Source organism: Chiloscyllium plagiosum, unplaced genomic scaffold (assembly GCF_037043375.1).
Source record: "Chiloscyllium plagiosum isolate Xiang-an unplaced genomic scaffold, Cpla_swu_hap1 HiC_scaffold_4, whole genome shotgun sequence".
NCBI classification, from domain to species: domain Eukaryota; kingdom Metazoa; phylum Chordata; class Chondrichthyes; order Orectolobiformes; family Hemiscylliidae; genus Chiloscyllium; species Chiloscyllium plagiosum.
Genome location: NW_028270142.1, coordinates 46984240 through 47003441, shown reverse-complemented (window position 1 = coordinate 47003441; position 19202 = coordinate 46984240). Strand labels below are relative to the sequence as shown.

Below are 19202 nucleotides of genomic sequence, written 5' to 3'. Positions count from 1 at the left end.
TTAATAATGAAGAACTCCCTGTTTTTGTTTTTAAAAAGGTATTGCATTAGAATATTGGTAGACTCATTAGGCTTGTGCATTGTGTTCCACAATTCATTTAGTGTAAAAGGACTGTGCATGTTTTAAGATGTAAATATTCTCGAGGAAAGGAACGTGAGTGCTGTTTCTAAAATCTTCAAGAAGCTCACAGTTTCAAGACTAATTCACAAAATATTATGACAATACTTTCTAAATTATTAATGCATCTTTCACTGTTGAGCAGTAAGATGAGACCCATCTCTTTGATTTTGATTGGTTCGTTGAATTGGTGATAGTAAATCTCCCTGATTACCAATGCATTATTTGATCACTAGTGTAGATCATCAAGTGTGAATTGGATTGCTAATAATGTACAGCAGATGGAATCTTGACATTCTTGATTTTGGAGAATGAACAGTATATCTTCTCTGTGAGGGTACTCCATGAATTTGATTAGAAATTTACTCAAATATAGTAGTCAATTCTGATATGGCCCTTTCCATGAACATCAATCACTTTTTTTCCAAAAAAAGTCTTATATTTTAAGATTCTGTTGTAGTCACTATCCTTTACTCCACTCTGCGATCAATTGGAATCACTTTTTTAATCTAACTCCTTTTGTTTTACATGGACCTTCAGAAATTGCAGTGATTCAACCATTTAATTCTCAACCTGATGTCCTTTCTGTTAGACTGCACGCCCCCAGTTTTTTTTTATTGCCTGTGATTATACCTCATTAATAATGTTGAATTGAAACAAATGAATATCTGCCAATGCTTTACTGGCTGAGATTATCCCTTGTGGCTTTGTGTAATCTTTTATGTGCTGAGGTCAATCTCTTTGTAAATAAATCTTGGCACAGATAGCAAGAGTCCAAATGTATGTAAGGATGGAGTGTAGTAGTTTTTATTTGTCCTATAAGACAAATTTACTACATGAATTAACAACTTTTGGATACAGCTGAACTCAACGATTATTGCCGGTGATTGTTGCTTCCTAGTTGACAGGAAATGTATGGATTTATTAGTGAAATATCCTACAGATTTAAAACAACAACTCTTCAGAATCCTGTAAAGCAAACAAAAATGTCACATTTGCTGCATAGAACAGAATTATAAACGCCCTATGACTTGCAGAATCCAAGCTGTTCACCATCATGTGGTGAAACTACGTTTTTGTTTTTATAAGGGACCTGAATACTTTCCTTCTTGTACAGTTTACGAATTACTTGGATTATTCCAAGTCGTGTTTGTCTTTCATTGCAGTTTGTAAATAAGTGAACTTTTAAATTTTCTGGAAGTTGTTGGTCTCAGTCAGTCACAATGAGTGAAATGTGGTGTTGTAATTGTTAGTTTGTCACAGAAATGGTGTGGCTCATCAGAAGCATAGCAGTAGCCATTGTATATGACACAGCCTTTAGTGACGTAGGACTTGCAACAGGTATCCTACCAGCCCAATAAAGTGTGATTTTTCTCTCCATTTTATTCCATTATAGAGAAACAAAGATGCTACAATTTGAAAGTACTGTTGGTAGGAAGTGAAAGCTTGTTCTGAACCTTCACTATAACTTAGAGCAAATAGATTTCACAGTAAGATTAAAACTATTTTGCTATGGATTTAGAAAAGCAATTGTCTGATTCATTAGATCGGAAGCATATTTGCTGATATGGCATTTTATGAACTATTCTTCAGAAAGTGAAGTGGTGAAGGCATTCTGATATCAAAGAGCACTGTGCAATCATGGAGATGTATCTGAGAACTCAGATTTGCGTTTATAGTTTTTTCCATCCCATCTCCTACTCAAACGAGTGGAAGCGTTCCATATTGAACTCAATGTCAGTCTCCATTCAGTGCACTTGCTGCTGATAACATACTAGATCTCTGCTTCTCCCTTCTGCTTGTTAATGTTTCTCTCTCAAAAGATTGTGCCATCCCTATTAGCCAACCCACTGCAGCAATTAGCAGCAACAGTTAGACTCTCTCTCTTTGTGCGAGCCCTACACTGACATTAAATCTGACTGCATTTGAATTTGCAGAGATACAGATTTTTTGACAGGAACAAAAGTGGTTGGATGGAAATGCACGCCCACGTGCCCTGAGCAATGACCTAATGAATTTTTCTCTCGCTCACACATCCAAACTGTTCAAATGTATTACCAATAAATTTAAATACATTTTTGTCAACATGTTGCTGCAGATAGATGCCACTTTCTTCAATAGTGATGGTAGCATTGCTTACATGGAAATATTGTAACTATTGTGGGATAACTGTCCAGGAGTTAGCCAGAGAAATATTCTTCTGCAAGTCATAGATACATGCGTGTCTTTATCTTCTGTGCACAGTGTAGTATAGTCTGACAGAGTCCATGAACCTCTGTATATTCAGTACATTGAAATGCCAAGAAATTCATGTCTTAAAAATATTTTCAAAGTTAATGTATGTTTTGATTTCAGCCAAAATGCCTTCAAGTGCATTTGCACAGAATGTACAGGATTATTCAAATTAAATATTGTCTCAAGGAGTTAACAGGGTAGCCTGGCTACAGTGGCTATGCGATTACACTTCTGGCCTGGTACATCAGGATGGATGAAAATTTTTGTGATCTTTGATTTGTGTTGGGATGTTTCCCCCCAGAGTCTTGTTGCACTCTGCGCAAACCCAAATGTCATTGAGCCCAGTGAGATCAGGTTGGCCCTAAGACGACATGGCTGTCTGAATCCCAGCAAACCACATGCCTCTTCACTTCGGGTTAATTTCAGGGATTGTCTTGTCACTCCAGCCTGCTTTGGAGCCACATGTTATTCTGGACTATCTCCGTATCCTGTTTCTCTGCCTTTTGGCCTGTATATCAGTTGGCTGGACAGCTAGTCTGTGATGAAGACTGATACCAACAGCCTAGGTTCAAATCCCATACCAATCGATTCCCCACAAAGGCCCCACCTTACCTGAGGTGTGGTAACTGTCCAGTTGAACTCTCCAGCATTTGTCTCCTTTCACTAGTCAGAGAGCAGGCTATGGTCCTCTGGGAGTGTGGTGACTCTCACTGACTTGCATGTCTCTTCAGTTACATTCACACACCGCCCCACCCATCTGTTTGTCAATCAACTTGCTGTCAATCTGCTGCTTGTCAGTCAACTTAACACTCACCATTACAGCAGTGATTACACATTGGTTGTAAGAAGCTTTGCGCTGTTGTGAACTGATGAAAGTCAGTATAAAAAATGCGAGACTTTTCCTTTCATTGACAGCTATTCCAGTCTGCCAGTCACCACTGGCTGTGACGCTACTCTTTCAACGACTTTACCTATAGCTCTCTTCTCCACTCAACCACTTTTCTCTGTTTATCTGCAATTTTAGTCTTTAGATCTGTTTGTTGCTCTCATCTCCTTTGCTCACAAGCTTTTGCTTTTCTTCTGAGTGTGTTCTTCTCAGGAGGGCTTGTGAGCTGTATCTGAGTGAAAGATCAATTTCATTTCTTTTCTCACCAGTTTGTGCTCAGTGGGCATAAAAATCTAGATTTATTGTTTCAAGGAGTGGAATTGACTGGGTTGGCAGTTGAGCATTTTGCTTTAAGAGAGCAGAGAATGAGGCAGAAATATTGTCATCCCTTCATAAACAGATGTCCTGTGTTCAGCTACTCATAATTTAGATATACCCATGGCCCAGAGACATTGCATCTTTATTTTGAAGTAAGAGAAACTGGTGATAGAAACGGAGAGAAAATAAAAATGGACTGTAATTGAAGATCACCAAATGTGTTTGTTGTCTTTTTAGTGCATGTAACATGAAACACTCAGAAAAACCAAAGGTGTGCTATTGATCTAAAATTCAGTAAAAGGAAAAAAGAATACTGATTAAATATTTCAAAACTCCAAAATGCGAAGCATAATACAAGGCTTTGTATAAATCTAGTCATTATGTGGTGAGTTTTGCAGGGTTATATTTTGAAAAATTCAGCAGATGAGTCTTTAGTCTTCATTATTTGGCATGTCCAATGAAGTAGTCAATACTTTGTTTTATTATCCCTAGTGTATACTTAAACCAAAGCCATTTGTAAATACCTTCACCACAGTATTATATGGCACATAGTACAAACTTAGCAAGATCTTGTTTTCAAGACTGATAAGATTGTGATTGGAAGTCACTTGGAATCTAAATGCCAGTGTTTGTGGAGATGAAATTGAGTAGCCTTTTATATTTCGGAGGAAGACGTTTTTTCACAAAATTGTACCTCTTTCTGGGACATCCAATCATTTGTGTCAAGAATGGAAATGTGCACAAATCCTCCTTTTTTAGGCTTTTGTTAAGACCACTAGTTGGTTGCAAACACTTGCAGTGAGCAAGAGTAAGCTCTTTCTCCCCTTCTTGAACCCCTTCCATTTTCATTCCCTTCAAAAAAGGAAAGTTGAGACGACTGTTTTGTGTTGTGGAAGGAGTGTCTGCAAAATCATATCATGCAAAGAAGCCAGTATCATGAACCAGCCCGAACTCTCATACCAACTGGCTTGCTATCTTAATTGACAATCTTGCATGATTTCCACTGTATATGCTATTTTGTTTTGTTATACATTTTCTTTTGCTCATTCAATAAAAAAGTATGCTCTGGACATTTTTTTTTTTGAAAAATACATTATATCAAAGATGTCTTTCTTATAGTATTTTGTTTTGCAGCCAAAAATTAACATTATGGTCCAACAGATAATGTCCTATTGGATTAACTATGTAATAGAATAAAACTTTTACATTGTGACTGTGACTTCAATTTTGTCCAAAACTGCATCTTTCAACAATAAATGTAAATGGCTGTTAATTGCTTACATTTAGGATTATGTAATAAACTCGACATGAATACAACTATTTGGGTGGTATATATGAGCATGAGTGTGTATATGTAATAATATCTAACCTCTTATCTGTTTTTCTATAATGGCCTCTTCTGCATACATAACACATGGGAAACTGATGTCCTTCCTACCTTTGAGTTAAGGGACCGTAGATTTTGTACACAGAGCGACCATGAATTCTCATCAAAGTTCAAAAACGTCACTGGCTTGTGCAAATTGATTGAAAGACTAGCAAGGGAGTTCACCCAGTATCTAGCCCAACTCTTATCCCATGACCAACCTTATCAAATGTCAAGTCATTTACCTTTTCTGCTGTCTGTGAGATCTTGCATGTTCAAATTGGTTGCTGTGTTTGCCAACAATTTAACAATGACAGCATATCAAAACAATTTCTTTGGCTGCATAGTACTTTGGGACTTTGTGAGGTTGTGATAAGTGCTCTAGAATTTTAAGCTGCTACGTTTTATTTCCCCTTGAGGAGAAACATGATTTTTGCTTGAACTAATGATTTCTTAACTATCAACATTCTCTCTTTATTTGTGATCTGGTAACATGGGTACAGCAATACAATAAAGAGTAAAATCCTTTGGCAGTGCTGAGAAAAATTTTCTCATCAATTTAAGAACCACAATCAACTTGTCCATTTGGAATGTGCAAGATTATAATGAAATAAGCCAATCCACTTTAAAAGATGATGAGGTGACTAGAGAGATAAGCTACATGGTTAGGGAAAATACATGGAGATGAAAAAGTCATTAGATATAAAAGGTGCAGTGACCTTCCTGCTTCTAGAAAGAGTAAGGAAATGTTTCTTGCAGGGGCCATAAATGGGTTATAGACACGTTTTAAGTGTGAACCCTGCTCCAAGTAACATTTTGCATATTGTCTGTTTGCCACAGATTTAGATTCACATCTGTGTTGTACTTGCTATAATAAACTTTCCCTCTTCTACCAAAGAGTGGACAATACTAGCAAGGCCACTTTCAATTGTAATTCCCTAGTTGGCCTGACAAATGGTGGGTTAGGTATGTGCCACTGCTACAAATTATTTATTTGGCACCTTTTTAATGTAGGTTCATGCAAACAGTATTGATCAAAAACTGAAACGAGCCAAAGGCTGTGAGGGTGGGCACATTTAAGCAGGGTCTTGAAGGAGGAGAAATTGGTGGAGACTTTTGGAGAAGAAATGGCAGAGCTTAGGATCCAGGCAGCAGTGTGAGGATTAGTGATGTAGTGTGGGGCTGGCATGATTTGAAGGGGTACCAGGCCCTCTATCTTCATATTGATGATCTATATTTGGATCTTTCTGAACATCAATCAACTTCCATTGTGAATTTTATTGGTGTCAGCATAATAAAACCAAGTCTGATCTGTTTGCCATGGTAAAATGTGCAGTTTAATAGCAGGAATTGCTGCAATTGTAATTTCAAACTGTCTGCATCCCAGAAATGTGGTCACTTCCCCAGTAAGCCTGGCTAGTGACTCTCCTTAGGCTATTCAGTCAAATTCTTGCAACATTGTCTTCCTGATGCCAGCTGCCTGGACGTACTGAAAACTGTCATTCACAATTGACATCACTGATTTTGAGCTTTTGAATGAAGAACACAATTTTAAAATTTTTAGATGACACCGTGGAGAAAGGTGAGGTTTGGTCAGATTGTTGACACTGAAGAAGACCACAACAAATTACAGGAGGACATTAACCAAATGTTGTCATTTTGTAAGTTTAGTAATGAAGCTCAACACCAAAAATGTGAGTTTATACATGTTAGTAGGAGGAACAATTCACATGGCTTGGATGGTGTAAGAATAGGTGGGGTCGAGAAACAAAGTGATTCTAGTACAAGTACAGTAACCACTGAAAGTTGTGCCCCAGATTGAGAAGCAGTTGGCTTTATTCAATATAATATGTTTGCCATGTTTGTACCATTGTGCTCAGATGGTTGATGACCAGTGCAAGTTCATGATGGAATGCTCCCCTGCACTATGCAAGTAGGAGTTAACCTTGGCTTATCCACCAGGCAGTGTAAGAATGAGCTATATTCAAGGAGGACCTGCATTTCACTTGGTCAGTCTTGTTTCATCTGAGCTGCAAGTCAAACCATTGCAACTAATTGCATGATGTGGCCTTAGGTGGAGGGAGAAAATTCAACAATGATTCCTTCTCAACATAAGATATAGACTAGTACAGCACAATACAGGCCCTTTGGCCCTCAATGTAGTACCGACCTTTTATCCTACTCTTTAATCAGACTAACCTACATGTCCTTCATTGTACTATCTATCTGACTCTACTACCACTGCTAGCAGTACATTCCACACACCAAGCACTCTGTGCAAAGAACTTACCTCTGACATCTCCCCTAAACCTTCTTCCAATTACCTTAAAATTTTGCCCCCTCATAATAGACATTTCCACCATGGGAAAAGGGCTCTGGCTATGCACTCTATCTATGCATCTTGATGGTTGTACCATAACCTACGTTAGATAACTCCGTTTTTGTATGTTGGTTGACTCCACTGTGATATCTCCCACGGCCATACTGTCTGCCATCAAGTAGTACTAATCCCTTCAGCAAACTGACTTTGTCTAAAAGAGAAAGGAAGAGAGTGGAAATATTAGAAATTGAGAAAAAGATGTATTTTTAAAACTTGCATTTGACAAATGTGCACTTTTATGGCTGTCTGAAGTTTATGATCTGCCTGAGACTGTCTATCTCAAGTAATGAAAGAAAGACTTCCATTTATATAGTACTTCTCTAGCCACAGAGAGGTCCCATGAAGAAGTTTACATTTGTACAATGAGGGAAGCACAGCAGCCAATTTACTAAGAGCAAGATCTCAAAAACAGAAATGCAATCCTGGTCAGAGCACTTAAATATTGCTAGCAGGTATTACTATTAAAAATCAATAAAATAATAACCAGATGATGGTTCTGGTTTGTAACTGTATTTACTAACAACTGGGAGCAAACCTTGATTGTATTTGAGTTACTTGTATTGAATATTCCACAAAGAAAAGATCTGACTACATTTTATGCATATTGCAATTTTTTTTGTTACTGCTGTTATGGTGGAACTGCATGTGAGGTGGTTTAACACAAGATCGTAACATTGCATTAATTTGCATTGACTACAAAATTATACTACTTTGTACTGTTTTACCAATTGCAAAACCATATTTATTTAAAGACTGACCAGAGATGTGATTACATTAATTATCATTTCTTTTAGCAGATGTTTTTCTGCCGTGTGTTAATGGTGGCACTCCCTGCTTTCAAGAACCAAAGGCAATAAAATGTAAACCTTTGGAAGCTGTTTTTATTTCCAATATCAGGCAACATGAATTTACCTCTCCAAACTCAGCAATAGATTCCTGATTTGTTGCTTTTTGATGCCCAGACTAATCCAACCTCTACTCCTTAATTTTTAAAGCAAACCAGTTGCTATCCCGATGGAACATGTCAGTTTTGTAGCAATATTGCAGCAGCTGGATTTGTAATTAGATTAGATTGCATTACAGTGTGGAAACAGGCCCTTCGGCCCAACAAGTTCACACTGACCCGCCGAAGCGCAACCCACCCATACCCCTACATTTACCCCTGTACCTAACACTACGGACAATTTAGCATGGCCAATGCGAATGACCTGCACATCTTTGGACTGAGAGAGGAAACCGGAGCACCCGGAGGAAACCCACGCAGACACGGGGAGAATGTGCAAACTCCCCACAGGTCAGTCGTCTGAGGCGGGAATTGAACCCGAGTCTCTGGCGCTGTGAGGCAACAGTGCTAACCACTGTGCCACCGTGCCGCCCACAAATCATGAAAAGGCTTTGATTGAGTTTATGGGGAGAAACTACTTTGCACTTAAGGAAAATAATAAAACAAAGACTTTGGGCAAAAGAGCCTTGGGGGAGATGCGAATTATTTTGATACAGTGCATAATGATGATCTGGCTGAAAGCATGATGGAAACCAATTCAATGGAAACTTTAAAAGAAAACTGGGTACTTACTTAATAGGAAAAACAAGCACTATAGGGGAGTTTGACTATTCAGATGGCACTTTCAGAGATGGGCTAAATGGCCGTTGCCTTTGAAGGACTTGAGGCTTCATCCGTCAGTTCTGGTGACTGTTTGTACCATGATATTTACATAGTCTCTCTTTCATTTACTAACACAAAGCTATATATCACACAGCACTCTGGCAAACTTAGGTCCCAACACAAATTGATTGTACAGTATAATGTATTCCACAATTTCTCATCATGGACTATTATAATTGTTCTATTTAAAAGGCAGTTGGGGCACTGCAGCACTTATGCTTAAGTTGTCAAGCATGATAAATCCCAAAAGGTAATAAATGTCCTGCTGAGTAAGGTAATTATCAAATATACTTAATAGTGGCAAAGAAAACATAATGCTATATATATTGTTATTTTAAGATCATAGATACTTATAAGAAAATTCTAAAGGATGACAATATTTCCACACTTAACTTTTGATGTTGTAGTAAGTATTCAATATCCTCCAAACTTTCTTTCTAAATGTTGCCAAGAGTGTGTTAATCCTGAAATTTCTTTATGGAGAGAAACAGTTTTTGCTTTATACCTTTTATAGCACCATCACTAGTTTAGTTGATGAACCTTTCCCTGTAAGTGGCCTATTCACAGACAATACATGCCCAGAATAGTGTCGGATTAATAGGATCTCAACTGAATGCATTGAACAATTGCTTGTCAGTGTGTTATTCACGTTGGCAAGCTTCCATTTAGCATTATATTCCTATCTGTTCTTGAAAATGAATAAAATTTGCATGAGTAAATTGTTTCACAGAGAATTCTAGATGTGTAATTTTTTTTTGCAAAATAAAATCTCACAAACAACTTCCAGGACTCAGTTGAGAAGAACAAAAACAACAAATTGCTCTGTTGCTGGCTTAAAATTAAGACCCAGTGTTACCCAATTTCATTTGATGTCTGATTTCAAACTGATGTGGCTTCAAACATTTTATGATCTGGGGCCATCACCAAAGTATTATAGAGAGGTGTTGAATCACACAAACTAAATCAATTACATTTGTGGAAAAGATTTCTTTCTTCCATTGAACAGGTAAGCCCTTCAGGATCTGGCAATTGGTGAGCCCAGAGATCTTATTACAGATCTTGGTCAAAGTAATGAAATGGTTTTGACTTTCAGTCTGATTACATTTTTTTTTTTAAAAATCTCTTTCCGCTTCTGTCTCCAAATTTTCCCTGCCTCCCTTTCAAAACTAGAAAGTAGATAAATATATCCCTGCTGCTGAATTCTGCAACAAATGTTTGCTGCCTGCTTAAGAAGCAGTAGAAACAAGGAATATAGAACTAAGGCATATGGGTGGAGTTAAGCCAGAAATTAGATTAGATTTGATTCCCTACAGTATGGAAACAGGCCCTTCTGCCCAACAAGTCCATACCAATCCTCTGAGGTGTAACCCACCCAGACCCATTCCTTTTGCCCTATATTTATTCCTGACTAATGCACCTAACACTACGGGTAATTTAACATGCCAATTCACCTGGCCTGCACATCTTTGGATTGTGGGAGGAAACTGGAGCACCCAGAGGAAACCCACGCAGACACTGGGGGAATGTGCAAACTCCACACAGTCGTCTGAGGTGGGAATCGAACTCGAGTCCTTGGTGCTCTGAGGTAATGCTAACCCCTGAGCTGCCCACAAAGATCAGTCATAGTCTAAATGATGGAACTGACTTGAGCATCTGAATGGCCTTTTTTTCCTGTACTACATTTGGGATGGTTCACAAAGTGATTCACTGCTGTATTAAGTTTTTTTTTATAGCGGTTTCCCTCAGCCCTGCCCTTCTGCAGCTAGGATTGGAAACCACAATCAGCAATCTGCATTTGCTAGGAGTCTCCAGAAATTAAAGAATCTCCTGGAAACTTAGACAAGGAACCTCAGGAGGTATACAATTTTACATTTCTCCCCCTACCTACCAGGTTGGGGTGGCATTTGTCTGATGGAACAGAAGACTGGGTACGCTGGCACCCCAAGCCAGTTCAGCCTGTGGTGGGAAGGTGTAAAGATGGCCTTCCTATCTCCACGTTCATTGAGTTCCTTTTTTAAGTGTGCCATTAATCTCCACATCAGGGTGTCATCCCACTTCTGTTTGCATTTACTCAGTCAGGAGCTCTGATTTTCGAATTTTTACCTCAGTCTTAAATTTTGGCTTGGTGCTTGCCAATTCCATTCAGTCTGCGACAGAAGAGACGTGGGATTCCTGTCAGAATCCTTATTAAGTACCATTATTAATTGTAAAGATACTGGAGAGGGATTAGAATAGCTTCTTGACTGGGTTCAGTGACTGGGACAAGGAGGATTAAACTGCAGGAATATGGCCGACTGAAAATGGCATCCTTCCATCAACTTCAAGTCTATTCTTTTTATGCAACCTATTGACAGTCAGCCCTGCTGCTTATGTCCAGATAGTCTTAAATTAGCATGTGGATCAAGTGTGGGAATGTGAATTATATCGGTCATAATAAGCTAGAGTCCTACCTTACACATAGGAAGATGATTACAGTTGTTGAAGTTCAATCATCTCAACTCCAGGACATCTCTGCAGGAGTTCCTCAGGGTAGTGTCGTCAGCCCAACCATCTTCGGCTGCTTCATCAATGACCTCCCCTCCATCATAAGGTCAGAGGTGGGGATGTTTGCTGATGACTATATAATATTTAACATTATTTGTGATCCCTCTGATGTTGACGCAGTCCATGTTCAAAACTGGAGCAATATCCAGCCTTGAGCTGATAAGTGACAAGTAACAATTGGACCAGATAACTGCTAGGTAATTACCACTTCTAATGAGAGAATCTAACCGTTGTCCCTTGATATATAATAGCAATATCATTGCTTTCTCACCTATTATTAACATAGTGTTGCCATTGTCCAGAGATTGAACTGGGCTCGCCATATAAACCCAGTGACTACAAGAACAGGAATCTTGCAGTGAGTAATGTACCTTTTGACTCACCAAAGCCTATTCACCATCTACAAGGCACATGTCAAGAGTGTGATGGAAGTCTGCCCACTTGCCTGTATTATTGCAGTTCCAAAAATACTCCACTACATCATTCAGGACAAAGCGACCTGCTTGATTGGCGTCAGTTCCACAAATATTCACTTCCTCCATCACCAATGTTCAGTGTCTACAAGATGCACTGGGTAAATTCACATGGCTTGTTTGGACAGTATTGTTTAAACCCATAACTAATTCCATCAAGAAGGACAAGAGCAGCAGATACATGTGAACACCACCACCTCAAGTTCCTCTCCAAACCAATCACCAACCTGACTTAAATATATATCACTGTTCCTACACTGCAGGATTCCTGCTCTTGTAGTTACTATGTTCATGTGACGAGTCCAGTTCTCTGGTCAATGGTAACCAACACTACGTTAAAAATAGGTGTGTCAGCAATGGTTATGCCATTGAACATCAAGGGACAATGATTCAATTCTCATGTTGGAAATGGTCATTACCTAGCAGTTGTCTGATCTGAATGTCACATGTCACTTATCAACCCAAGTTCCTACACTGTCTTTGGTCAAAGTCCTGCAGCTCCCTCCCTAATAGCATTGTGGGTATACTTACACCAAATGGGCTGCAGTGATTTAAGAAGGGAGCTCATTAAACATTCTCCTAGGCAACTAAAGATGGGTAATAACTGCTGACCCAGCCAGTGAAACCCAAATCCCATGAATGAATTTTTAGAAGTCTTAAACATTACAATTTTAAGGAGTTAGGATGGCTGTGGGGATAGAGCATTGATAAAGGTTGCGGTCATAAAAATAACATGGCCTTGTTCTTTGAGGAATATGCAGACTGTCGGTACAGTATAATTGTGCATGGAATTATCCAGCTGATTATGTTGTACAATGGTGCAACACTTAAAGAGCAATTGAAAAATGTTTTTTGTTTTGATGCTAATTTGTACTTTAGATAACTTTGATTTTGAAGCAATGGGCTGAAGTAATTGGGCTTAAAATAGAATTAAACATCATCAACAATTGAGCCATTATCAATGGTAAGCTCTATTAATCATTCATGAATGTTGAAACGCATTATCAAAGATTCCTTTGTTCGTTTGAGAGCATGGTAATTAGTAATGGTAAAAATCCAGTGTCATTTCAACTCTGAATTAGTGCAGAAAAATGATCCTGCTCTCCTCTCTTGTTCCTCCAAAAACACGGATTGCCTGGACTTAATATTTGATATTTGATTTACGTGTACCAAGATACAGTGAAAAGTGTTGTCTTATGTGCTTTACAGGCAGTTTGTACTATACAAGTGTATTCGGGTAACAGAACAGAGTGCACGATACAATGTTACAGCTGCCAAGAAGGTGCAGAGAGAGACCAACATTAATTTGAAAGAGGTCCATTCAACAGCGGAGAAGAAGCTATTCTTGAATTTGTTAATATGTGTATTCAAACTTTTATCTCTTCTGCCTGATGGAAGAGGGTGGAAGACAGTATAACTGGGGTGGGAGGGGTATTTGATTATGTTGGTTTCTTTCCTGATGTAGCAAGAAGTATGGATGAAGTCAATGGAGAGGAGCCTGGTTTGTGAGATGGACTGAGCAGCTTTCACAACTCTCTATAGTTTATTTCAGTCCTGGCAAGAGCAGTTGCCATATCATGTATGATGCATCCCAGATGGACTGCTTTCTACAAAGCATCTATAAATATTTGTAAGGTCTTTGTTGAATTTCCTTAGCCTTCTGAGGAAGTAGAAATGTTGCAGTGTTTTCTTGACTGTAGTATCAACGTAGGTGGACTAAGTTGCTGACGTTGACAAAGAGAGTGTTGTCTTTACGCCAAGCTGTTAAGCACTTTATCCCTTTCCAGTATTCCGTCTCTTGTTGAGATTGGACTACAATGGTGGTGTTGTCAGCAAACATGTAAATGGAATTGGTGCGGAATCTGGCCACACAGTCATGTATGTCTGTAAGGATTATAGTAAGAGGTTGAGTAAGCAGCCTTGCAGGCACTGGTGTTGAGGATTATCGTGGAGGAGGTATTATCACCTAACCTTACTGACTGTGGTCCATTGGTCAGGCAGTCTAGAATTCAGTTACAGAGGGTGAAGCAGAGACCTCAGTCTTGGAGTTTGGAAATATGTTTGTTTGGAATTATGGTGTTGATGGTGGAGCTACAATAAGTAGGAGTCTGACATACGTTTCTTTGTTGTTCAGATGTTCCAGGGATGAGTGTAGGGCCAGGGGGATGGCATCTGCCATGGGCCCGTGGCATCAGTAGACAAATTTGCAAAGGATGAAAGCAGTCCGGGAGGCTGGAGTTGATGTGAGCCAAAGCCAACCTTTCAAAGCACGTCACAACTATAGAGGTCAGCACTACCGGGTGACAGTCACTGAGGAATGCTGCATGATTTTTTTTTGGCACTGGAATGAAGGTGATGTTCTATAAGCAGGTGGGGACTTCCGGTCATAATAAGGAAAGGTTGAATAGTCTGTGAATAGTCCTGTCAGCTGGCCCACACAGGATCTGAGTGCATGGCCAGGGACTCCATCTGGGCCAGTCACTCTCCGTGGGTTCACCCTTAAGAAGGTTGATCTAATGTCTGCAGCGGTGACCGAGCGTACAGGTACATCAGAGGCTGTTGGGGAGTGACATTGTTTCACTGCCTTTCTGTTCAAAGTGACTGTAGAATGCTTTAAGCTCATTGGGCAGTGATGTACTGTTGCCCACAATACTGTTCTTCACTTCGTAGCCCATTTTGTTGTATAAGCCTTGCCACAAATGACAGTTATCGATGTGGTTAGTCTGGGTCTCAAGTCTAGTTTGGTTTTGCCTCTTAGCGTCCCTGATGGCCTTGCAAAGGTCGTTCCTGAATTTCCTGTATAGGTCAGGGTCACCCAACTTGAAAACCTCAGACCTGGTCTTTGGTCGCATCCATCCATAGTTTCCATTTGGAGAATATTTGGATTAACTTCTTCGACACACAATCATTTACATGATAATGAAGTCTCTAATGTAAATGGCAGACTCGGTTTGGTTGCCCACTGAGTTCTTGAAGTTCTTCCAATCCACCGACACTAAGCAATCCCATAGAAGCCCTTCAATTTCCTCAGGCCAACACTGAACAACTTGCTGTGCTGGGTCCTCATGCTTCAATTTCTGCTTGTAAGCTAGGAAGTGGTGTTGTTTGATTTTCCAAAATGTGGTTGGAGGATATAGGAGTAGGCATCTTTGGTTGTGTAGCAATGGTCAAGGATGTTCAGACCTCTGGTGGGACAGGAGATGTGTTAGTGGAATCTTAGCACATTCTTGAAGTTGGCCTGGTTGAAGTCACTGGCTATGATGAATAATGTGGTTCCGTAGCATGACTAATATCATAGAGTTTTTCGTAATGTCTTTTGAACAGGCTGTTCAACCAAAGTCCACTCTGTCCTCTCAGATGGACATTAAATATATCTCAGTTTTGTTTGACAGATGCATTCTTGCTGGAGTGCTGGCTGCCACTTATCATTCAACATAACTGAAGTTGATTTCCTAATCTTAATGCCATTGCTTTTTGTGGGAGTTTACTGTGTGCAAATTGCCTCCAATTTTATGGCGTTACAAGTGACTGCCCTTCAAGCGTATTTCATTGGCTGTGAAATGCTTTATGATGTCCTGAGATTGGAAAAGGCACTTATGTAACTACAATTTTAATACTTGTTTTTGTTAATATTTTATAACTTTGGCTAACTTTTCTTTCACAATATAGAAGTATTGTAACCAATTATTGTAACCAATTGTAACAATATTTAAACATTTTTAAATAAGTCTATCATTTATTAATGTTACGTATTTTCAGTCAAGTTCAGATTTTATAGACGGATGTGTATTTTGTGTGTTAATGTATAATTAAGTCAAAAAGAGAGATTGTCTTCACTATTGGGGAAGGAGATATGGTGGTGCTTTTAGACTTCAGAGCTAGTTAAAAGTATTCGACTACATCTTAAACTGTAATTACTCACACTGCTTCAGTACTTGAGATAAGCTGTGATACTTAAGTAAACTCCGTGCGTGCATTTCCAATAACAAATTCCTCTTGTCATTTATTCTTCTACGTTATTATAAGTATTTAAGTTAAACCTTCTCCCACATCTTATTAATAGTATGTCAATTTCTAAACTAACTTTAAAGTTGGTCAGTTTTTTAAAAATTTTCATTTTTTTTCCTTTGTTCAATGTGTACTTTCTGATAACCATATCAAAGACATTAGCTTGGAAGATTTAGCGATGGATTTCCTACGTTACAGTAGAGGTTATACTTCAAATGTACATCATGTGGCTTGAAAACACTTCAGGACAGTGTTTGATCCTGAAAGGTGCTTGAGAAATGCAAATCTGTTTCTTTTAGCTTCTGGAAATCTTCAAAGGAAAATAAATACATTTTTAGAGTGCCTCCCATGACTTCAGGACATTCCAAAACATTTTACAACCAATGAAATATCTTTAAGGTATTGTTGCTGTTGAAATATAGCAGCCAATTTACATACCGTCTGCTCCCAGAAACTGAAATGAGACCATGACCAAATAAACTGTTTTAAATATGTTGATTGATGGGGAAAGATTCAACATACAACTTGGAGAAAGTCTCTGTTTTTCATTTGGAAGGAGTGATCTTCAAAATGAGGTCATTTACATACATGTGAGAGACAGACAGAGCCTCCATTTCGTATCTCAAGCCCAAAACCATCACCCCGAACACTGCAGCATTCCCTTGGCATTGGGTGTGTCAACCCAGGTTTTGTGCACAAGTCACAAAGTGGCACTTAATTCCTAACCTTCTGATTTAGAGATAAGGGTGCCACCCATTGACTAACATCAGACTATTTACATCAATCTGGGAAGATAAATTTAAACTCTAAGGCAAATCTGGTCAAGTGGATTACACTTGAAACATTAATCTAGTTATTTTCTTCAATGCCTGATTTGCTGTCTGCTAACTTTTTTTCTGCTTTATTTCATAATTAGAAGCATTCACTTTTTTTTAACTTTACATTGGAACATTCAGGTTTTGGTCCATTTTGGATCTCTAGTTGAGATCAACTGCTTTAAATCTGTTTTTCAATAAAATGTCAAATGATATTGAAACAATCACTGAAGTTCAACAGATTCAAAAATAAAGCAAAGTGCATCTACTATTCAGATTGTATGGGGTTAATTACTGACAATGTGAGGCACTATGTAAGTCTTTCTTTGTCATGTTCAAATTGGTCCTTATTTACTCAGGAGAAAGTGAGGTCTGCAGATGCTGGAGATCAGAGCTGGAAATGTGTTGCTGGAAAAGCGCAGCAGGTCAGGCAGCATCCAGGGAACAGGAGAATCGACGTTTAGGGCATAAGCCCTTATTTACTCAAAATTGCTCAAAAGAGACTTGTCTAATGCTTATTAGCTTTTGGTTTTTTGGATGTTATGCCCCATATGTATCACTTGTTTATTACACTTGCCCTTTTTGTGTTCTGTCTATTGGCGCTTTTTTGTTCAGCCACATTATTAGTATCAACAATTATGAGATGCTTGGTGTATATCAGAGTTAAGCTATGAATGCCGTTCCTATGCTCTGGTAGTGGGTCCAGATGTGCTTAAAGCAGTTATTATAGTATTGGTCTAGGGCAAAGTTAAGACATTGCCAACTGAGATGCCTAATAAGATTGCACAGATTCCAGCTCATTGTACCCAAACTTGCCTGCATTTGCTTGATGGTTTCCCTGTGGTTTCTTCCACTGTTTCTTACAAGTGGAAGAGAAGCAAGGAAGGCACGGGAACCTTTTGATTGTTGTTTAATGGTATAACATTTTTTTTGTTATGTAATAAAGAAGGGCATTGTCGCATCAAACTGTCCTCTCTCTCCCTTGAATCAGAATTTCCACCTCCACCCCACATTTCGATAGTTGCAGTTTTGGTTACGAGTGGTCAAAGCACTATCCACATCTTTAATATATTTCTTGAAGAAACAAGTAAAAACAATTTCAATATGTATAGCATCCAACAGAGAGTAAAATCAAGTTGATAGTTTGAAGTTGAGCCTTCATCAGTGCAAGTAGAATCAAGGAGTCTGCTTCTGTGGAACATTGTGGTTATCTGTACAAGGTGCTCCCTTACTCTCATTCTTCTTCCATTTCCCTCTTCACATTTTACTTTCAAAATTCCTAGGAGTGATGAAATGAAGATTGGGAGGGCATATAATTAGAGAACGTATATATGACAATTAGTTTTCTAAAAAAAGTAGTTAATCGATTTATGAAACCCTGTAAGTAGATTGTAACATGCTAGAAAGAAAGATTTTATATCTACCTAATGACCCTTAAGCCCAATCACTGCCTATTTGTAAAAGTATTGACCTTGATTTCTTGTTAAAATATGACAAATTACATAGACTAAACTATCCCCTTGTATATCAGATTAAGGGGTGAACTAATTGAGATGTTTATGGTATTTAAAACAATTAACAGAGTTGAGTAGTTAGCTCACATCTACCAACTAGTAACTTTAAGGTTATTCTGAATTTTGCCCACTCTCAATTTATAGTCTGAAGCAGGAGATTTGAACTATGATCAGGTTCAAAAATGCTCATTTTAATTTTTGAAACAGTAATATTTTCTGCAACATTATTGCAGCTGATGTAAACTTCTCCTTTCAAGAGGTTACTTTTCCGAAACGTCATTTCGCTAAAGGGGTTGAGAATCTATTCCATACATTTGGTACCCAAAGTAAACGTTCAATTGTCCCAGCATCAGGTTCCTGTAAACCGAAAGTCTTCCATCGTTGTTTCCTGATACTAGGCACTGATTGACTTTGAATATTAGATGGTTCCTGGAAACAAGTAAGGATCCTCGACAGGGTTTGTTTATATTCCACACATAGAACATAAAACTTTACAGCTCAGTACAGGCCCTTCAGCCCTCAATGTTGCGCCCGACCCGTGAAACCAATCTGAAGCTCCTCTAACCTGCACCATTCCTTTCTTGTCCATATGCCTATCCACTGACCATTTAAAAGCGCTTAAAGTTGGCAAGTCTACTGCTGTTGCAGGCAGTGCGTTCCACTCCCTTACTACTGTCTGAATAAAGAAACAATAGCAAGATCCCTCACCCACTCTCACCCCACCATTGATTGGTTAATACTTTTAGAGGCAGGAAAAACTCTTTTGAGTATTAACTTCTCACTTAAGGGCTTAAATATGGGGAGGAAGGCATTAAATTGCATCCTTGGTGTGTCATATTAATACTGGCCACCTCTTTCAGACTCTGATTGAATTGACATT

The 19202-nt window shown here is 38.7% G+C and overlaps 1 protein-coding gene across 7 annotated transcripts in view; it reads left to right on the top strand.

Moving 5' to 3' along the window:
* Window positions 1–19202, top strand: part of LOC122549211 (myelin basic protein) — a 191171-nt gene that overhangs the window by 148959 nt on the left and 23010 nt on the right. The window lies entirely within an intron of this gene.